The 23,788-nt window shown below is 42.6% G+C and overlaps 1 protein-coding gene across 1 annotated transcript in view; it reads right to left on the bottom strand.

The window, feature by feature from the left end:
• Positions 1-11,842, bottom strand: part of LOC147205749 (transcriptional enhancer factor TEF-1-like) — a 54,899-nt gene extending 43,057 nt beyond the window's left edge. Inside the window, exon 1 of the mRNA XM_086109058.1 lies at positions 11,623-11,842. The gene's annotated coding sequence lies outside the window, so the exon portion shown is untranslated. The remainder of the gene's footprint in view (positions 1-11,622) is intronic.
• Positions 11,843-23,788: the final 11,946 nt, after the last annotated feature.

Here is a 23,788-nt window from a genome sequence, read left to right as displayed (position 1 = left end):
AACTTAATTTCCGTGCCAGCGCAAGTCTAGTCTGCCGTGTTTGGGGCTGTGTTGCGCCTCTGGGGGTTGCGGCGCACAGAGTTGCAATTCCAAAAAGTATTGTTGTCACTAAATGAGGACAAGGAGTTATTCACTGGAGATGACACAGAAGTCATGGCAACCGCAAAGCTATTATGATATGTAGTCGCAAAACACCAGAATAAGGAATGACGTGGCCCCAGTAAAATCCACTTTTCAGAGAGTAACCGATTGAGCAGCAAGTCGGTAAATCAAAAGCATTTTTTTTCTTCAGTTTTCTGTCCTCATGCTTTGCATATGTACCTGATGCGATTGCAGGACGGAGGTTCAGACCTCGTTCATCAACAGGTGATAAAATATTTCACAATTGCTCGACAAAACAGGTGCGAAAAGCAATGGCAGGTGAAGGAGCAGGAAACAGTCAGCAGCAAAAACGAGAAGGCCAAATGAGGCTCAATGCAATTCCCACATTTCTTGTCAGTGGTCATAAACAGCACCTGTGATAACGATCTCAAACAGCAACAGCGACCAACCAAAGACACAACAGAATGTGGTGGTTATGCTGCCGCAGCTTGCGCATCTCCTCCCAACACGATACCCTTTGATGATTGCAACCTGAACACAGGTCATGTGATGAGGTCACACGCATTCTTGACAACTCCGAGTGGAGGAACGTGACAGCACCACTGCATAGATGGAAGGATCCAGGCCAAACTGATGAATGGATAAACAATCTTGCGAGGGACAGTCAATACCACACATACTGTCGTATTGACAGTATGTGTGGTATTGACAGAATGGGTGGCAAACTGCAGAACGCCGGAGTGGACCACCATCTCACAGCATGGATCATAGACTCCCTCACAAATCGGCCGCAGTACGTGAGGTTGCAGAGCTGTGAGTCGGACAGGCTTCTCTGCAGCACTGGAGCGCCGCAGGGGACTGTTCTGGCTCCATTCCTGTTCATCCTCTACACCTCGGACTTCAGACACACCACTCCAAACTGCCACCTTCAGAAGTTCTCCGATGACTCTGCGATTGTTGGCCTCATTACAGAGGGGGACGATCGGGAGTACAGGGGACTGACGAAGGACTTTGTGGACTGGTGCCAGCAGAATCTCCTCCAGATCAACCCTAGGAAAACTAAGGAGTTGGTTGTGGATTTCTGCAGGAAACAGTCCTCACCGGCACCGATGAACATCCAGGGTATGGACATAGAGAGGGTGACCTCCTACAAGTACCTAGGTGTTCTTCTGAACAACAAACTGGACTGGTCTACAAACACGGACACCCTGATTAGGAAGGGACAGAGCCGACTCTTCCTACTCAGGAAACGGAGGTCTTTTGGGGTTCAGGGGTCGCTCCTTAAGACTTTCTATAACTCGGTGCTGGCCTCGGCCATCCATTATGGCATTGTCTGCTGGTCAGGCAGCATCTCAGCCCGGGACAGAAAGAGACTGGAGCGACTGGCCAGGAAGGCCAGTTCTGTCCTGGGCTGTTCCCTTGACACTCTGGAGGAGGTGGGCAACAGAAGGATGCTGTGGCTATGGAAGGAAGCTAAAGGCTATGATGGGCAGTCCCTCCCACCCTCTCCAGCCTGCCCTGACAGCACTAGGTAGCTCCTTCAGCCAGAGACTGTTAACTCGCGCTGCAAGAAGGAGAGATACCGACACTCGTTCCTACCGACTGCTGTCAGGCTGCTGAATGAAAATAACAACAATAATAATAATAATAATTACATGATGTGAAAAACAATTGTAAATAGCACTGCGATTTATCCCTTTTGTATTTATATTGCACTTAATTGAACGGTGTTTGTTTGTTTTTTCTTCTTTCTTCTTTCTACCCACATTTTTGCTGCTGGAGGCTGTAAATTTCCCCAGTGTGGGACAAATAAAGGATATCTTATCTGATACCACATTTAGATGCAGTCAATAACCCTTTTAAACCCGAATATTGGCAGTATTCTGGTTTTTAATGGCCATTTAAACGTGCAAAAACCGGAATAAAACACCTGGGATACCCCTTTCCCAAGCTGAATATTGGGTCATTTCAACGCGATCGGTCACCTCCTTTGAACGGGGCTTTTGCTTGTGTTCTGTGCATGCTCAATTTTACAAGGAATCTTGGTCTTTGTAGTACAGGAAGTTCTTCTTTCAGTGGCAATTAGCAGAGATGCTCCTCACTGTAGCTAGAAATAAACCACCGGCGGCCGTCTTACGTTGCCACTCGCTAAGCGAGCCAAACTTGGATATGTCATTTTCAGTCGCTACACCGAAAATGATACAGTCTGTATATAGACGCTGCGCAAATAAGCAGGGCGCAGGTGCTCACGCGCGCTGGAAATGTTAAATTAGGTACCAGATTTAAGGGTGTCACTGTGAATTTGCGCACTTCGCATATTGCAGCTCAGTCAGGTCAGCCTCAATTCGAAGCCGAGTCAGCCGCCACAACAGTCCGCAGGAGGGCCGCCGGTGAGATTGTCACCTCCGTGTCGCTGCGATTTAGACAGTCCGTCAAATATTTCCTTCCACAGAAGCGATGCTTGGTGCAAAAAAAAAGAAAAAAAGGGGACATAGGATTGTAGCCCTAGACCACTCTGCTAAATAAGCTAAATAAACACAAAGAAGTTTCAGTCAGTTATATCCCTACATATTAATGATTATCCTTGCTCAGATGTCAGTATTCAAGTCCATCCATGACATGAGGTGTCGGGTTGGGAAAAACACAAGCAGCAAACAAAACCCAAGATTTTTGAAGCAACGCACCCAATTTTTCATTTTCGTTTTGGGACTGGCTTTGGCAGTGTATCTTCACAAATCCGCCGACAGATAAATGGACAGAAATTATCCCAAATCTTATAAAAAAAAAGTCTCTGCAGAGCCATAGACCACTTTCTTTGCCCATTTAAATGTAATGGTGGGGTGTTCCAATACTTTTCCATATCATGTGGATCTATAAGGTTCCTGTGTAATCAGAATAGTTGAATTCATTATGTATAACTGATTTGATGTTTTTTAGAAGCAAGTGGCATTTGTGGAAAAACATAATTATAATATAAATATAAATATATATAAATAAGACCTGCATGCTTTTATTGTGGTGAGAAAACTTTGATTCAGAGGAAACCCATTAAACACCATGTCTTCATTAGCAATGAAGCGCGCACACACACATGGTAATTGGTCCCAGGCTGCACACGAAGGCACCGATTGACTTCTTCCATGGGAAATGTGATGAGAAGGTTTCACTCTTTTGTCTGGTCAACGCACTTTCTTGCTGAGTCAGAGGAAGCCATTATCTAGCCTTTTTCTTGTGGATAGTGTGGGGACGGATGTCTCTCTCACACACACGCACACACACACACACACATATTTGTACACACAGAACCACACAAAACAATATCTGTCACGGTGTCACCAGAGGAAAGAGGCCAGGGAAGGTGAAGCAACACCATTTAATAAGTGTGAATTTAGGAGCAATACCGAGAATGACACTGGTGTGTGAGTGTGCGTACGTATAGGAACATTTCAAACATAACACGACAGTACCCCGAACATCCACCACAATTAGATCCTCTTCCATCGAATATTTGCATTCCCCCAACCACACACACACACACACACACACACACACACACACACACACACGCACACACACACACACACACACATATAGGGCAAGGCTGATAGAAATCCAGAAAACATGCTACAGTGTCTAAGTGTACATGGAGTTGCTTTTTAGACAATCCGAAAGCTTTTATCAAATCTGCTCATTTCCTGTTCTTCTCTCCCGAAGCCGTGTAAAACACAACCGGATTTGAGGGTTAGCAGAAGAGCTTTATTGACATGACCAACACGATCATCAATGCCAATCAAACGTGTTTTCAAAAAGAGCCGGCACAGAACTGAAACTTAACACCTACACAAGGTTTTGTGGCTGGGATGTTTTCTCCCTTCTCATCCATAGCTGAGGTCATGAAACAGAGGGACATTGTTTCCGTTTTTAAATCAATTCTAGACAAAAATCTAGATGTTACCAAGCTCTAGAGAAAAGAGACACCAAAAAGAAACAAGACCTGAAAAACAGATACACTTGTTGAGTGCACTATTACACGCACTGAATAGCATGTTAGTGAATGTTTTCTTTATAGCCAACTGTATTTTACAAAGAAATGTCAAATTATTTGAAAAAGTGATAGTTCAGCTTGAGATACTTTCAGGTGTTTAGTTTCCCAGAAGCATAAGAACAACCCCCACGCCTCAACCCGAGACATGACCTTTCACACTGATAGATAGTCAGCCACAGACAGGCAAGGGATTCATTTTTTTATAACGAATCTTTGAGAACAACAATTCAACTCTGGCTCTGTTTGCCATTCGCTTGAGAACAGCCTACAAATGGAAACATTTTAAAATGGGCCTCAAATGATTTGAATTCAAGCCGTCAGTACACTTCTCTCTTCACATCACCGATTCCAGACATCCACTTTTTCACACTTTGCACGGACGGGGGTGCTAGTCAATTTTGGGCCATCGATGTTTTCCTTAGAAATGTTGAAGAGGAATTACTCTCTTTTCGGCTCGTTTAGCTGTGCAGATATTTGCTGAAGACTTGGTCTGGGTTTTTTTTTTTCACGCAACGGAGATGCTCCTTGGCTCGTGCTTATGGTCGCGTTCAGAGACTAACAATTTGTGAGCGCATTAGCTCATTCCAAAGGTTTTGTCATCGATAGTTCACACTTCAAATAAATTGCAACTAGTTGCTGGAGAAATTATGGCCAGCTTCCTGATTGCTGTCAATGTGCCCTTCAGCAAGACACCCAACCACCCAGGCTCAGCTCAGAAGTGTAGTCGCCATTTGAGTGACCCATCACTCCTAACATCTGTTTGTGCATGCAAATGTTTGGTTGGGTTCAACCAAAAACAGATCAGATACAGCAGTGTTTCATTTCCCTTCAGGGATTATAGGAATTCTCATTTTTTTAAATAAAACTTCAAAATGTCAACACTATAGTGTTGACATTTCTATGAATAATATCTATCTATCTATCTATATAATATGAATAACTATCAAATGACAAAGATTGGTGTGATGAGAGTGGGCTCAACACACATTCTGATGACTTGCTTTGATTGATTATTAACAAAAAGAAAACCTTTTCCTGCACCAGCATTATTCTAAATCAGTGGTTCTTAACCTTGTTAGAGGTACCAAACCCAACCAGTTAATATGCACATTCACCAAACCCTTCGTGAGTGAAAAATAAATATATTTTAAAATAAATTCAAGATATTAAAAAAACCCTCATTTATTAAAAACAGAAAAAAGTAAGTAAAATTTCAAGAGATAAGCATACTTTTTTTTTTTAAAAATTGTACAATGTACTATCACGACAGTCACACGTTGACTACTGAGCGAACTAAATTTCCCACAGCACCGATTGGACAAGCAATGTCATGTGATCATCTGCAGCCAGTGATGGACAAGCGGGCGTGTGATAACTAATTGACATTTTGAGTCGGGCGTGTCTTACCCTCCATGGCAGAGGCTCCGTCGAACCCCTGAGATCGACTCACCGAACCCCTGGGGTTCGATCGAACCCAGGTTAAGAACCACTGTTCTAAATGCATTGCGTTTATCACATCTTCATTATTGTATCTGCACAGCCTTTCATTGTACTTCACAAAAAAAGTTCAAAACCAAAGAAAAAAGATCAATACATATGTTAGTTTAGTGCAGTTCATGTGTTCAAAGGGAGTACAAGGAAGTCGAAAAACTTATCAAGTCCTACCCCTTATTCTGTACAAATTATTAGAATGATAAATTTGATTAATCACACACTGACTGTTTAGGCGCTGCTATATAAATAAAGATGTGTTGTATTGTACTCAAGAGGCCTTTCCCAAAGTCCTATAAATCTATTTTGAATCATTCTGATAAAAACGACATATTTTTACCATCACCCACTCGTTGTCAATGTATTAAAACGCAATGCACTGCGGTTACAGTCAGGTCAATCTGATAACATTTTGACGAGGTCCTATTCGATTACAACATAAGGACAGCAGAGCAAAGACTGACGGGTCATCGCTGGGACAGCTGAAGACAACAAAAATCAAGGTTGTATGAAGAAGGAATCAGGCAACAAAGAAAGCCGTTTCTCAGTTGGTAGCGCACATCATGTCAGCTCGGCCAGCCGCGAAAGTAGGCAAGATGGAGCTGAAATCCCCACTTCCTGTTCGCCTCATGCTGGGCTCAGGAAACAAGAGGTTGATTCAGGCTTCCCAGTGAGGGTGAGTCACTCCGCTTTATCTCCTGGCTACGAGCCAACAAAGCAATGGGCTCAGGACAACACCGATGAAGACATATATCGAGACGGTTGGATATGGAGCCATTTTAAAATGTCAAATCAAGTTTAAAAAAACCTGCAGATTGAAGATACTGTAAAGTAGCCTTGAAATTCACATACAAAACATAAGGCATAAACGTAATGATTATAGGTTATATTCTTTTTGAAATAATTCATTGATTTACTTCCATGAGGACGACTGAAATCCTGGACAATCCAAGAATATCTGAAGTTCAAGTGCACCTGGTCTAAACATGTAACTATTGTATGGCATGCACACCACCTTTTAGGCAGTTTTCCTGCGGCAAGGAAATTTAACTTGTCTTTTACCACAATCATTTTCTGAATTTAATTTGCACATGTTGAAAACTTTACTTTTTTTTTTAATTGGGTCTCTCTACATTTAAGTTTCAAACGTTGCATAAAATAGCTGATGAGCGGCAAGGTAGTCAACGCTCCCTGTCAATCAAGATTAAGATGAACATCGATCAGTCGTCTCTTCAGGCAGCCTTCATAGCAGACGATTATAATGACAGGAATTGCGTGTCTGCTACGGTCGAAGACAAATGGGGCAGAATCAGACACATTCCTTTTTTCCCGTCACATAGATGTTGGCCGGCTAAAACCGGTTCTGATGTCCACACCGTTGTCACAGCACAGAATATTTTGCCAGAACACCACAACAACATTAGCAATTAATAGCAAATCTTATGAGTGCAACAGTTGTACAAAAGACCCTTACCAAACACATTAAAAAAAATGTTTTAAAGTTTGTACGGTACAGTGACATACAACCAAAACCTTCACTCCTCTTAAGAAACGCTGTCAAATGAGTACCTTTCTGACAGAAAGTAGAAAGTTATCTTTGGCCTACCAAATGAATTGTTCTGTGAATGCAGTGCAGCAATGAGATCTTACAATTGAGCATTTGAAATCAAGAAACGGTCTTTCAAATGGCACAAAATCTCTTTGGTGCATCTTCTGTCTATGGTGGGACTTCAAGCAAAACATCGGCATACACCACATAGAACTTCAGTTCAGCGCGCATTAAAGGGCATGTCTTTTTCTTTCTCTTTAATATTTTGTATAAAGTAATCGTTAATGGGAACCAAAACCACCCGCGATAAATGAAAATCCGCGAAGTAGCGACCAATTAACATTTACAGGGGAAAATATATATATATATATATATTTTTTTTTTTTTAAGTCCGCAAAAGTCCGCAAACAGTCCGCGAGAAGCCGCAAAACAACAGTGAATCACATAGAGCAACATATACAGTACTGTACTCCATGTATATGAAAAAAATTGGTTTTTTAATTTTTTTTCACGAATATGTTTGAAAAAATCCGTGATGCACTGAATCCGCGATAAACGAACCGCGAAATAGCAAGGGATCACTGTATCATGATCAGAAAAGAAGGAGCAATGTCTTGTTTTTTTTACCCTGAGTGACACATTATGTCTTCCGCTGCACCAATGAGAAAGCTAATCTCGGCGTTTACGATATGAAGAGGTGTATTTTGGGTCAAATTTCAGAAATGGCTATTGGAGACGAACTGAAAGAAAGACAAGCACAGGCCCCAGCCGCCCTCCTGTAGCCACAAACTAACCCCCACCTCCATAAGCAGACCCACTCATGTCTCCCACCCCACCCAGGATGATGCCCATTGTTCCCCCTATCCCTTAAACAAAGCCGACCAAACTCCCACACCAAAACCCACCCTCCCTTTGCCACCCCCACCTCCACCCATTGCCCCCTGCACCCCATGGATCCCACCCACTCGCTCAAGAGTGTAGCTCTAATAAACTGTCTCTGCTGCTCCCTAAATTTCATTACATATCCTGTAAAAAGTACCGGGTTTTTTTCTCCACACATACTGTCTAACGATCAGGGATCACATTGACGGTACACTATACTTAAGAAGTGGACCCTTCCTGGAAACTAGCATCAACATCATGATATTTTGGAGTAAATTGGGTCATTGTGATCCAGGAATTACAGCTGCTTCGGGTTTAGGTTAAGTGTTTTCAATAAAATTATGAAGTGGGCACCAGGGACCCCTTTTTATCCTGAAACAAGAGTTTATTCCCACATTTGCAGTATCACCTGTTGATGTGTGCTAATGTGAAGGATTATGAATGATTTGCCAGTCAGGCAGACTATATCTGACGTCTTTGAAAAAGAAAAAAGTCTGGATGCCAGATTTTGTCCTCATGTCAAGAAAGGAGACAACAGATGACACAAAAGGGAGCAGCTTGCAGCAAGCAAGTCCACCATACTGAGACCGCATTGGTTCAGTACATGAACACACACACAAACATGCACAAGTACACAGCAGTTGTGACTAAAGCACACAGAGGCCATATGGTGCGTCCTCATACACCGACGCCTGTTGCTGCTGCAACAATAGACCTGCCTGGCCGGGACAGCAAGAGGCAAACACATACACGTACACGCACACACACACACACACACACACACACCAAATGGTCGTTAGTCAGCCGGTCTGCGTTGCTTAGTCCCTGAACAAACGCCTGGATTTGCATTCTGCACCTCCCTTTATCGTCCTCCCCTTCCTCGGACACACACACACACACACATGCACGCACACAAACGCTTCCACAGTCTACAGGTGCACGGAGCACTCAAAACAGATGTCAACGGAATGAAGAGGCTGGGGGTGGAGGGGGAGGAGGAGAGCAGGAAAATGGGGGAAACGAAGGGAGGCTGTTTGCCCAGGGTGACTGAAAAGCTTTGTACACACCCAAGCCTGAACACAGCAAAGACAATGACCCAACACACACACACAAATATGTAGTTACACTTTCACAACAAATTCATCATTGTAAGGGAATCATCATGGCAAGTTTTGGATACAAATTTCCAAACAACACTAACTATATACTGTAACTGAAAATGTGTGCAGCAAATAAAAAAAAATCCAACATAAAAAAACTGTGCAAGCATCACTTTGTCATATTTTAATGTAACAACTCCTTTTAGCGTCCACTACAAAAGGAGTATATACGACAGTGCATGGTGGTTAATGGTAGTTTAAAAAAACTCACATAAATGACGATCGTTAGGAATTCTGTCTTGTGTGGAAATGATTGTTGTTTGCTCATCTTCAAGTGTGACATGTGCTACATATATCCATCCATCCATCCATTTTCCGATCCGCTTTATCCTCACAAGGGTCAAGGGGGGTGCTGGAGCCGATCCCAGCCATATTCGGGCAGTAGGCGGGGAACACCCTAAACTGGTTGCCAGCCAATCGCAGGGCACACACAGACGAACAACCATCCTCACGCCTAGGGACAATTTTGAGCGTTCAAACAGCCTGCCATGCATGTTTTTGGAATGTGGGAGGAAACCGGAGTACCCTGAGAAAACCCACGCAGGCCCAGGGAGAACATGCAAACTCCACACAGGGAGGCTGGAGCTTGAATTGAACCCGGTACCTCTGCACTGTTAGGTCTACACGCTAACCACTGGACCACCGGGCCGCCCTTGCGCTCTTTATATATTATCTTATATTATCTATATCTATATCTATATATATATATATATATCCATCCATCCATCCATTTTCCGAACCGCTTGATCCTCACTAGGGTCGCGGGGGGTGCTGGAGCCTATCCCAGCCGTCTTCGGGCAGTAGGCGGGGGACACCCTGAACCGGTTGCTAGCCAATCACAGGGCACACAGAGACGAACAACCATCCGCGCTCACACTCACACCGAGGGACAATTTTAAGTGTTCAATCAGTCTGCCATGCATGTTTTTGCAATGTGGGAGCATGGCATTGGTACCGACGCGGCACATGCGGACCACATTGTGGAAGTGTGGAGTTTGCATGGTCTCCCCGTGCCTGCGTGGGTTTCCTGCGGGTCCTCCGGTTTCCTCCCACATTCCAAAAACATGCATGGCAGGTTAATGGAACGCTCTAAATTGTCCCTAGGTGTGATTGTGAGCGTGAATGGTTGTGCGAATTAGAAAATGGATGGATGGATGGATGGATGGATGGATGGATGGAGATATATGTTTTTTGAAGATCATTATTGTTATGCAAATGTCTGGAAAAACAACAACACATCATCAAGCAAGAACATTTTCTGAAATGGCCAATATTACCACATCAACATTTGTAAAGTCCCTATTAAACATGTCACATTTCACTTCTATTGTATATCACATATACTGTATGTGATTAATTGTGAAATAGAGAGCTGCTACTAATTGATAGTGATGTTAAGCTAGGCTAGCCTGCAATTTTTTATTTTTTATTTTGGAGATATATGATTTTCATTTTCACTTGATATTGCTCATATTGCTCAAGTACACAGAAATCCTCACATCTTGCCATAAGAATTACAAACAGTCATTCCAATAATATACCAATGGAGATAATACAACCATAATAAATTATGATTTTCTGGATAATGTTGAAGGATAATGAATGGAAGCATCAGCATTTCCGTTTTTAACCCTTTAAGTGCCAAAGTAGCAACATTGCAAGAAGCAACATTTACAATATACCATTCTCTGGAAGCAATTTCAAACTGCATGCTTTTGAAAACTCAAACCTGAATCATTTTATTGAAAAAAAACTGACGCCTCAAGGATTAACGTTAATTCAGCGAGTTCACAACGTGATAACAAAGTGACATTCCGCTTTTAAGTCTTTTTTTTTTTTTGTAATGTAGTGTAGTCGTACTCTGAGCATGTGTGCGTGCGTGTAGGTGAAGGGAGGCTGTGGCCTGTGTGTGTGCGGTGCCTGGGGCCTGCCCGCCGCTTGCCTGCCTGTCTTCCTACCCGCCCTCCTCCCTCCTCCCCGCCTGCCGAGCAAGAGAAAAGCCGCCGATGCAACAAGTCCTCCATTGACTCTCAGCTTTGTAAACTGCCTGCAATGCCTGCGTGTTTCGATGCCTTCTGCTTTTTCCACGAACCGGCCAGCCACGGTTCGGAAACCCCACCGATGCTTCCGTTTGAGGGAAGAAAACAACATTTGTATCTTGGGAATAACGACTAAAAGTGGAAGGAAAGCGACACCGGAGGCTCTGAGGTGCACACGACAAACACTTAATACTTTCATATTCTTGGAGATACACTGAAAAAATGAGCTTTATGTGAGTGAGTTTATCTTCCTTCCCCTCGATGTCGACGAAACTGTTTTTGAGCACTTGGAGCTGTTCGTCCGACGGTTTACTAGCGAAAAGCGGAGGAGGGGACTCCGCCTGGATAACTTACCTCGATTCATTGGCCTTGTAATCGCTAAATTCCCCCACTTTTGCGCACACGGGTGCATCCGCAGCATGTGGAAGGTCCCCCGGCAACTTGGGAGCGTCCACTCGGTTTTGGTTTGACGGAGAATCGGGCGTGCTGAGTGCGTAAAATGCGCCGGGTCCCTCCAAGGATGCGAAATATGCGCGGAATGGGAGCAGGAATGAAATGAACGCGGTGGACTGAGTTGAACGGGGCGGGGTGACTGGCGTCACCCTGGATGGATGAAATGGAGTGAGAGAGAGAGAGAGAGAGAGAGAGAAAGACAGAGAGAGATGGGAGCATGGGTGGCAAAAAAAAAAAAAGAACGAAAGAGCTGGCTGGGGGGAAGGGACCTGACTGTAGTGGAGGCACACGGCTGTGTTGAACAACAAAAGAAAGAGTGCGGCGCCCAAACTCTTTCAATGGACCAAGAGAATAAGAGCAAGCAGCTGACAGCAACTCCAAGCAGCGTCAAACAAAACACTGACAACCATGACCGGCTGTAACATTTTCAACTTTCCTTGCTACATGAAGACAAGTTGCTCAGCCATTGCTGTTACAAACCAAAAGTACTCTTTTGGAAAGAAACGCGAGCATTTCAACACTTATTTTTCTCGTTTTATTGATATTCTATAAATGTAGAATTAACTCATTTTTCTCGATTGAAGTTTAAAAAAAGAATTCAGCTATCTGGCAACATGTTCATTATATTGCATAAAACACACATGCTTAATTTACATCAAGTTGCTGTACATTGTCACTTGCTGAAAAGTATACAGAAAAAAGAAAAGAGTCTTGCCAGCCACTTGTTGCTAGGCAGATTCCTGACACAACAATCATTTATGCCTTACACACAGGCCATTGAAAAAAAACAACATGCCAGCCACACCCGCTCGGCTGCTCCAATGGCAAATTTAAAAGCCAGCAGCAACAGGAAGTCAGGCAAACACACACTCAGGAAACAACGCCTAAAACAACACTACAGCAATTGTGACACACAAATATTCAAATGAATTAATTTCAGAATTGAATCACTGCATCATCACTTCAATGGCAGACGATCTGAACAAGCCATTTCCAAATTTATTCGGGGAGAGAGAAAGAAGGCCACATTTCTTGAAAGGCCCTTTGAAATAACTGAGTTGGTAAATTGGCGGTTGAAGTGCAGCCTTTGAAGGACCTGGCCACGGCACGGGAGACAGCTTATAGTTGAGATGGAGAGGATGCAGACAGACCGCCCGGGTTTGTGGCAATCATTTACTAGCTGTGCTGCAAAGCGGCTGTGCCTTCTTAACTTCTTAAAGCACCACCGATCGAATAGTTCGCATCCAATCAAATGACATTTTAAAGAGGAATTGGATAAACTGACTGATGCAAATAAAAATGGGTTAGTCCAGAAGTGGAGGGCATTTTCTGGCCCACCCTCTGGACCTCTCAAATAACACTGGTCAACATTTTTTTACCATTTAAAAACAAATCAGATCTGTAAGTAAGCTTTTTTTAGATTTCATAATTTATTTTTTTTGCCCTGATTCGGAATCTGCCCTCTTTTTTCTCTAGAAAATCACATTTCTGTAGTAATAATAACAATAATAATAATAATATGTAACATAGTATGTTCAGCAACAGGTAGATTTTTTTTCCTGAAACATCGGAGCTATAAATTACTATGCATTGTAAAATCCGTACGGTGCAAGCTTTTATAGGTCAATCTTAAAAGTAAAAAATAAAAATATCTCAAATACCTAATGCGTTACAAAACAAAAAGGAAAGATGAGTTTCAAATCAGCGTCAAAAATAACATTTAGGAATACATAAAACCATCTCGGATTCAAATTTGCTTTGAAGTCCTGAGTAAGGACAACTATTCAGATATTTGAGTCTTTCTGCGTGATTATTATTTTTATGTGGGGGGGGGGGGGTAATAAAACTATACTTTTATCATCCAAATTGTTCATTTGTCACACAGTAGCCTACTTTTACCTGAGGGGAAAATCAAAATAGTGAACTGACTTTCAAACATACGCAGCACAGTTCTGATCACGTTAATTAAATTGTTTGAGGAAGATTTTAATTTAAATGCCAATTATTTAACCTTTTTGTACTTTAGGATAGGATTTGATTTTGGTAATTATCTTTTTTATTTACTTTTGCAGTGATTTTTAGTTTCCCTTTGAGGGTGTTTTCGCACCAGAAAAGTCCTTTAGATTGCTTGTTTGGTCTGGACCTATAAAGCAGACTTTGGGTTTGTAATGGCTTAATAAAGATGTTAACCCCGCCAAAAAATAACAACACAAACAAAGAAACAAAAACGTCCACATCTACTTTGTGGAAATGTGACTATTGCGGAGTGTGTGTGTTGGGGGAGGGGGGGGGGGGCGCGACATTTCTTGCCGTTTACATGCTTTCTGTAAGATGGTCTCATGTTAGTGATACATAATTGTGGCTTTTATTTATAACGGTGTTTATTTGGTGTGATTCCTCAACCATTACAATGCCATTGTACTGTTTCATTATTGTGTGGGAATTGAAAATCTTGTAAATAAATTCCATGCTCAAAAAGTGAGATGACCATCTTTAAATTAACAAAACACATTTTTCAAATTCTTAAAGTATGCTAAACCCATGAACTGATCCACGGGCTACTAGTTATACAACAATTTTTTGGTGGACATTTTGAAGCTCTTTTCACTGTAATTTTGAAATTAAAATGTAAACTTATTTCGTTGTGGCTTAACCATATGTGGCCCCCATTAAAAGGGCTGCACAGCAGGGATCCCACTTTTGGGGAGCCACTGCCCTAACCAGAAAATCTTTTGTCTCTCTCGCTCTGTCAGATGTGTGAATGCATCAAGCGGCCCGCCTCATAAAGGAGTTGTTGTTTATTCCTAAGCTCTCCCTATCTCAGGTTTCATCCCCTCAGGCGAAGCAGGACTGTCATCTCCCCAAAGGGAGGGGCTGTGACATAAAACAAACGCAGATATGCCAGGGTCACAGCCCGGAACACCTACTGAAACCCAACACCACAAGCACCTAGCAAAGCGTTAGCAGCCACACGACAACATTCCACCCAGCAGCGTGTTTGGAGGAAATATTCACGCATACCCGTGCACAGCTGAGCCACACGTGCGTCGTCCACACACTGGCTGTGTGTGACGTACATCCAGAATGTGTCGCGACTCTTTCCTTTGCTCACAGCCACACCAAGCAAGACGCTCAAATATTCAACACAGTATCAGTCTGACCTCAAATATGACCTCACCTGGTTTCCTTATGTTTTATTAACACAGCCGGGGCCTGGAGGCCTAAATGCTGAACTATGCTTTGGAGCAACTGAATAGGAAGGACTTCATGTGTCTGTAAACCACTGCTATATATATGTCACAACGCTGTTTGACTTGGTTGAATTCAACTATAATCTTACCAGACTCTCTTCTGAAGTCTAATGTGTCAGTCTCGGGTGTAAGGTGTAAGCCAATAAAATCAACACCCACAAGGTCTTTGAGGTACAATGGGAATCATAAAACCTGCAGGCTTTCTTTGACTTGGCTTAGTGAACTGGCAGACAGAGCATGAAGTTATGTAGCGTTTTACATCAGCGCTCATCTTGGGCCAGAAAAACCTGAAAAGCCGTCCGGCCAAAGTCTTAGAAACACAGAGGTGACCTGCAGTGGGGTCAGTCCAGCAAGGCGCCTCTCACAGCGGTTGTTGGGGCAAACAGTTTTAACTCATTCAACAGGTGTAAAGCACATTTGGACTTAGTCTTTACAATACAGAAGAGAATCATGTACAACATAGTGAGAGAGGCTGTCACTATCTGGGTCATTCCGTGACTCTGATTCAATGTCCCAGAGTAAAGGGCCTGTAACAGGATCATCTAATTGTAACTGTCTCAACTGGGAACGGTTCACAAGCGAAACAGGAGGCACGGCACGAAAGTCAAAGCTGCCAATGACAAGCGTGCACAGGTAAGAAGTCTGCTGGACTGTCGCAAGTCAGAAGCAGTGGATTGTGCGATAGCTCATCAGGTACATTGTTGCATGTGCCAGGCTTGTGTTGTAAGTGAAGTGACCAGCTGGCAAGTCGGAACTTGGGATAGTGAGATAGTGACATGCATACCTTCAACTTATGGACAAAAGTGCTCAAGGGCCCATATCACAGCGAGGCTCTCCTTTTCTGAAGTGCTGTAGGGGAGATCAGCTCTGTGAAGGGAGCGGCCACAACATGCTCACGACCCTTGTCATCCTATTGCATTAAAGCAGCACACAGACCAACGTCGGAGGCGTCAGCATGGGTGAAAAAGGGACACTTGAAGTCAGTGAAAGACAGGACAGGAGCTGACGTGACACGGTCCTTCAAGGTGTCCGTAGCTCTTTGGCAGTTGTTGTCCCGGCGGAAAGCTTCATCCTTCCGTGTGAGAGCGTGGGGAGGTTCAGCATGACGGCCATAATCCTGAATGAAGCGACGATAATGTCCCATCGAGCCGAGGAACTTCTCAGACATGCTTCATTGCAGTGGGAGTGCTGAAATCTTCGACCGTTTTAACTTTGTCTGGGTCCGGTTTAATACCAGATGATGGCCAGAAGCTTGGAGTCTGTCCAGCACTTCCTCCAGATTGGGCCAGTGCTGTTCAAAGGGAAGTGAAGCGATAACAATGTCATTACACGTTTTGTAAATGAGACCAGCAAGCACAGAGTTCATGAGTCTTTGAAAAGTCAAAAGTTGAGACAAATTCATCCCTCTCAAGACTCATTGATTGACTCTAGGCAAAAGTTAAGAGTCTTTTTGGGTCACTTGATTCAGACCGCAAAAGTCCACACAGAACCTCTGGTCAGTGGCGGTTTTGTTGACAATGACCATTGGATCAGCCCAAGGGCTTGTCGAAGGTTCAATAATATTGTTCTTTGTCATTTGCTGCACTTGGTCTGAAATCACAATTTTTTTATTTTTTTTTTTGCAGGTCATGTGCAATCGGGTAGGAGACTCACAGGTTCACATAGATTATCGAAGAGCTTAAAAAACACATTTGAAGACAAAGTCTAGCCCGCTAGCACAAAGCCTCGAAACTGTGCATCCATTTGACGTGCAGCAATGTTCTGCAATTGGTTCTTGTAAATCCATCTCGTCAAACGTTTCCTCATTCATTCCTCATTTGACTCATCAAAAGAGAGCAAGAAATGAAGTTACCTCCGTTCCTGTGCCAGGTCGCTTTGCAATAGGCTTCAACATCATAAACGTTCGGGTGCAGGCACCTCAACTGCAGTATGTTTTGTTGATGTGACTGATCATCATTATCTGTGTCACATGTAGTCGATGCCAAGCATACCCAATCATAAATATTGTGCAACGTGCTCAAAATTTTTTCACATACAAACAAGGGGACTTCAGATTTCATCAATGCTTGCATCTTCCACATTAAAAGTGCATCTAGATGTGGAGCCAGACCAGCAACTTGGACGCATTGTTGTGCCAAATGGAATTTGTGATCAGAGCACAGTCTAATGAAAGGAGTGCTTAATATGAAGCTTGTTAAAAGGTCACCAATACAAGGACGTGTCTGGGGGTTTTTTTGAGGGGGGGGGCGGGCTGTGACAATTTGGTGAAGCTGGTAAAGTATGTCTTCAATACAAGTAAACAAACGGATAGCGAATGAAAACTGAGCTATGACTAATGCTTTGTTGATACTTCAAAATTAGTAAATCTGTAAATGAAGTAATTAAAGAACACTTGTGAACAAAAATTAATCAAACCTTCATATGATAGAATGTATTGTGTTGCAAATTCAGAGGAAAAAAAGTATGGCATTCATGAGTGCCATCGCATTGACATTCACCATAACCTTGAGCTGTACTGCCGTTTTCATCCCACTGCCGGGAGAGGAGAGGGTTTTTTTTTGTGCACACTGCATTTTTCACATTCACTGAAGCAATCTTAGGCATAATTGGAGATCTTTTTATTTGTATTTAGTTCCTGCTGTTTTGATTGCATGGTTAATGAAATGTTCTGTTTGTTTGTTTGCTCAGGTATTTATCTTCCGCACTCGATTGCATTAGTTGCATTTGAGTACCGGTACTCGACAAATCTTGGATGGAATTATAAGCAATGACTCCAGACACAATAGCACAAGAGCAACTTCAGTCACCAGGGTGCGAATAGGTTTTTTTGTAAACTCTTGCATATATACAGTCATTATTTGATCCCCTGCTCAATGTTTCTGCCCCCCCCCCAAAAAAAATTAATAAACAACATTTTAATGGTTGTCTATGGATTATGGCGAGAGACAGAATGTTGGTGAAAAATACAACTATATATACATAACTTATAAAATACTGTGAATTTTATTGCGTGAAATAAAGCAAAACCTAAGTTAGTACTTATCGGCCTTGTTGGCAAGCACGGTGATGACACGTTTGTTAGTGTTGGACACCAAGTTTGCACACAACTACATACCTAATATCTTTAGTTATTTAGCATGATGTGTTCTAGTTACGTGTGAGAAAAGACACTTTAATATGCCATGAGATGTTTTTTTAATGCTTTCTATTTGTACTTTTCTTTAGGTATCAAGCAGTTATAGCAAGAGTGTCAGCATCATGCCGTTTTATGCCTGTTTTATTCAACACTAGCATTATTTTTTTGTTGTTTTGTCTCAACAAGAATAACGGCAACGCCCAATGAGTCAGACCGTAGTGAGATAAGGCTGGTTGGCAGTGAAGGTGTGCAGATTGCCCTTTATTTGCATACCAACTCCAATCCATACTCTTCCTCATAGGCACAGATGGCACGGGGGACACACTACCCCCGACTCCTTCATGATGACTGCGCAAGCCCCCCCCCCCCCCCCCAGCACAAACACACACACATACACACTTTGGCCAGGGAAGACAACATATGAATAGCCACAAGTACAAGCACAGGACAGCAAAACCTGAGCTCAAAAGAATTCGGAGGTGACTAGTTGCTTCACTTCCAAAAGTGGGTCAAGAATAATTAAATAAAAACAGTGGATGAACACACAACTTTGCTGCTACTACTGCTAGGGAAGAAGTAACATCTAATATTATAATAGAATTTCATTTCATTTTAGATAATGCCACTTGGCATGCGGAGAATTCCAGCTTCAAATACGTCCTACGTTAGAATGTTTGGTATGCACAAAAGGGTACTTTACTTTGCAAGAGCTCAGAATTATATTTTGTAGAAACGTTTTTTCTTTCTTTAGGTTCTCTCCATACCGTCATTACGACTCATTCGCTTGCTCTTCATGCTGCTGAACTCACTGATGGCATCGATATTGTTGGGGGCAACGTGGCCTTCTTTCCCCCGCCATTCGTTGAATTTTGGACGAGGAGGATATTAGTTATCCAAATACAGGCTGGAGTCGATAAACAGTACCTTCAAAGGGTTTATTTGCAGAATATTCTGGCACCCGCGGTTTACAGACAATGACTGCGGCGGTCACGAGTGCAAAGAAGGAAAGGATTCACAACTCTTGGTACCAAAACTCATGGTGAGGCATCAGGATTTTCGTTTGTCCTAAACCAATTCTTAGCTTGTATCAACTGGTGCATTCTTATGTCTGTGCGTCTCTACAAGGTCTCCAGTAGGGAGTGTTCCAATTTTAAGTGATGATTGCTTCAAGGACGCAAAGTATCGCTGCGAACATGTGAACGTTATAGATCATGACTAAATATGAGCAGAATACACACTTCAATATATATGCGAAATAGATGGATACTACGTGTCTGTTTTGGGCTGCTTTGTTTGATTTTTTTTTTTTTTTTTGGTGAATGTTTTACTGCTTGGCATATTTTACCTGCCGCACCTCCTCCAGTGCACTTTGGGGTAGCTGCAGGGTCATCGCCTAAGTACCACCTTTACAGATTTCACGTTCCCTGGATGACGCTTTCCTCTAGTCTAGACATCCTGGCCTAGCTTGTTTTCTATTCCATTCATCATGGTCGCACTGATGAGCTTATTTATCATCGTTTTGGTCTCTTTGCTGCTGGCCTCGCAAAGCGAGTCAAAGGGAACAGGAGAGGAAAAATTGTGCACTCTGCTGGCAGATAGAGTACTTGCATTTAACTTCAAGCTATTCTCAGACGTATAGTATATTACATCGTGTACCATATTTATATGTTATACCAATATCCAGCTGCTCGTTAGAAACACCCAAAGTAAAGTGTTGTGTCCGAAAACGTGAGGAGACGACTTGCTTTGCCAACGGTCTTTATTCAACTGCCGTAACAGGTGTGTGCAGTCACTCAACCACTGCTCTGCGACACTGCCGTAGCATCGTGGCCATAACATAGGATAAGTGTCCAACTCAGGTCCCGGAGGGCCGCTGTCCTGCATGTTTTCCAAGTCTCCCTGTTGCAACACACCTGATTCAAATGATCAGATCATCAGCAAGCTCTGCAGAAGCCTGACACTGAACCTATTCATTTGAATCAGGTGTGTTGAAACAGGGAGACTTGGAAAACATGCAGGGCAGCGGCCCTCCAGGACCTGAGTTGGACACCTATGACATAAAGGGAGCCTTAATGTTAGCAGGCCAATGTGATGCGGGCAACGGAATGGTCCTTAGTTCCTGCGGCGGGCTCTCAGCGTACTCACGGCTGCCCGAGACGTCCTCTCTGTAGCAGGCGAGCGTTGATGCACCGCTCCCTGGCTGGCTCTTTTTTTTTTTTTAATGATTTTTCATTCTCCAGTTTTTAGACGAATTAATTTATAGGAAAAGCTTTGCATTTAAGTGACTATAGTGTTACTTTGCAATAGCTTTGGAAAAGCTTTATTTGTGTTTTTTATAATGATGTGCAAGGAAGCGTTTACACATGGAGTGACTGTGGGGTACATCCATCCTGGCCGGAGTTTTGGGGGTCCGATTACTCAATGGAAAAGTCGTTTGGAGAATCGATTCAATAGTGACAGCCCTCGTCTATTCAATCACTACGGTCATTTTTGTTGAAATTTCAGCATTACTCTGTACAAGATTTAGGTCAATATATGTACGGTAGAGTACATATTTCAGACTGTGTATACAGTATACTGTAGTTCTGGCCCCTTGTGGATGGGAGAATATCAAATAAATTCAACCTTGTGAACTCAATTCTGGCTTGTAACACTCAGGTGTATGTTATCTAATCAATACATGCTGGAAAATCAGTTTTCCAATAAATTAGGACCGCTTGTAATGAGTGTATGTTTTCAAAGTAATTAAAAATACTGAAAAATATTATTAACTTTAGGTGCATCATATATGTCAAATATAATTGTTCTACCTATTATTATGTTTCCTGATATCCATTCATTCTCAAGTAATAATTGCGCCTTGGCTAAAGTGTTTCTGACTTTGACCAGTGAGGGGAAAACACACTAATATAATCAAACTTGTATTTGCAAACTAGCAGGGTTAGAACCTGAGCCCAGTGGACATGGACAACAATCTATCGACCCCTCAACATTGTTACAGAATGTTGCGTCTTATGTGGGAGAAATTTTGCTCTGTGCACAAAAATGCAGTGCATGCTAACATATCATGAGCCAATTTAATAGATCACTTATTTGATCACTGGTCACCATCACAATGGAAAAGATGCTTTCCATCACTATGCCAGAAAACCGACTGTGAACCTGGAAATATTTTTTGTGCTACCAGTAATGAGTTTACATCCACTTCGTCTGAATACATGATTCATACACTCTTTCAAAAGGTCAACTGTTCTAACTACATGATCAGAATGCTTACTGTACAGGTTACTAGGATTCTTGCGGGTGGAGAAAAATCCCTTTTCAATTGTCAATATATATATATATATATATATATATATATATATATATATATATATATATATATATTCATTCATTCATTTTCCGAACCGCTTTTATCCTCACTAGGGTTGCGGGGGGTGCTGGAGCCCATCCCAGCCGTCTTCGGGCAGTAGGCGGGAGACACCCTGAACCAGTTGCCAGCCAATTGCAGGGCACACAGAAACGAACAACCATTCGCGACCACACCCACACCTAGGGACAATTTGGAGTGTTCAATCAGCCTGCCATGCATGTTTTTGGAATGTGGGAGGAAACCGGAGGACCCGGAGAAAACCCACGCAAGCACGGGGAGAACATGCAAACTCCACACAGGGAGGCCGAAGCTGGAATCGAACCCGGTACCTCTGCACTGTGAAGTCGACGTGCTAACCACTCGACTACCGGGCCGCGCATATATATATATATATATATATATATATGCGCGGCCCGGTAGTCGAGTGGTTAGCACGTATATATATATATATACTGTATGTAAATATATACACAGTATATGTATGCGTACCTGTAATGGGAGTGTTTCTTACAGCCCCGTTATGTTAACTGTTCTGTAAAGCGCTTTGTTACAGCTGCAGCTGTTGTAAAAGCACCATATAAATAAAAACAGATGTATTGCATTGTATCTCTTCATATATTGCTTTCACAACAGCTGCAGCTGTAACAAAGCACTTTAGAGAACATACCAAACATTGTGATATTCCAAGTATTTTTGTCCTCTTACTTTAATTCAAGGTGCTTTCTTAGCATTGTGGTGAGTGCATGTTGTCGCAACCTCGACAAGTTCCATCTCAGTGAGATCACAAAGTTGGCCAGAAGGTACAGCAAGCTTCCTCTTGCTTTTGTGCTCACACATGCTGCTTTAGAGCCAGTTGGGAGCAGCCTCGGCTCCCTCAGATTCCTGACATTTATTGGACGACAGAGTCCCATGCAGATGTGAAAGATAGCATTTACAGGATTGGCCTTAAGGCTCCATTTTCATGATGGGTATTGATCAAACTGCTCAGAGGAGGAGATGGAATGAATGAACTTGTCAAAAGAAGTCAGAACCTCCCTTACTCTTCCGCTGCATCTCAGAGTGGAGCCTGCTGATCTAATCAGTGTTACCTTTCATGTCTTTCTGTTCATGACAGGTGATCAGGGGACACATTTGAATTAGGGATCACACTGCACGGGGGGGGGGGGGGGGGGGGGGGGGGATTGAACCCCGGAGCCCCAGGCAAGATGGACCATGAAACCCATTGAAGAAAAAAAAAAGTGTGAATGTGCCATCATATCTTGATTATATTTTACGCCACGGTGCCTCAGTGAGAACACACTTGGCAAGCCTACCACCACTTTCCTCAGTTGAGGTTCAAGAATAATGTCATCCAAAACCACGACGACTGTTCCCTCAAGTAAGTGAATGGCTGTTGTCACGCATGATGTAATCAATCATGTTGAGAAACTACATCCGTTAACTTTTGTCTCCTTCAGCTATCCGTAGCAGATGGCGGGAAGACTTGGCACCCTCTTGTAGGGGACACACGCCTTTATTCACTCTAATTAGCGATTACATAAAAATTAATGTTGAGGTGAAATAAAAAAAAAAGTTGGGACCTTATTAAGTGTTTAATGAAATAACGAACATTGAAAAAGTCCCAAAAACCCAAGTTATTATTCTGTTTTGACACGTGTTAAATCCACAAGTGAAATTTAGGAAATTTGACGGCAGTGAAGATACTGAAATACTGAGGCCATTGTTAGTTTTTACTTCATGAAAAACAATGGTGGTGGCACCGATCACTGAGCTACAGTTCTTTCAGTCAGCTGTTTTTCTTCCGATAGACAATGGATTCCGTTAGTTATTGGAGAAATAAACTTCCTAAACCCCTCGCAGTGTCATGAATATGGATACTGTATGTGAAGTTTTACTTTGTACATCAAATCGCGTGGTTACTGTGGCATGACTATTGAAGATTGCAATTAGATGAGAAATGATGGATTCAGCGACGGGCGGGCTGACCTACAGGGAAGGTGACATTTTCCCAAGTGGGCCGCAGGCAGTCTGGTGGTCCGATCTTATTGTTTGTTTACACTTGGTTATTGGCATTTCACACATAAAACTTTTGGAGTTATGTTGATCAGGTAGGCATTATTTTAAACCACAATTCTTGTTTGTTATCATCTGTCTTTTATATTCGTCAACTGCATGGCCATGTGAAGCCCTTTGAAACTTTTCAGTGATTAAGAGCGCTATAAATTTTTTTTACTGGAGTTGTTTTGCCATCATTTCAAGTAAGATTTCTCCAGTGGCTTTTTCGTGTTTTTATATATGTAGCTGGCA

This window comes from Hippocampus guttulatus, chromosome 4 (assembly GCF_054856545.1).
Source record: "Hippocampus guttulatus isolate MCC_2025c chromosome 4, RoL_Hgut_1.0, whole genome shotgun sequence".
NCBI lineage: Eukaryota > Metazoa > Chordata > Actinopteri > Syngnathiformes > Syngnathidae > Hippocampus > Hippocampus guttulatus.
Note: the sequence above shows the minus strand (reverse complement) of the source record. Positions and strands in the feature narration are given on the sequence as shown.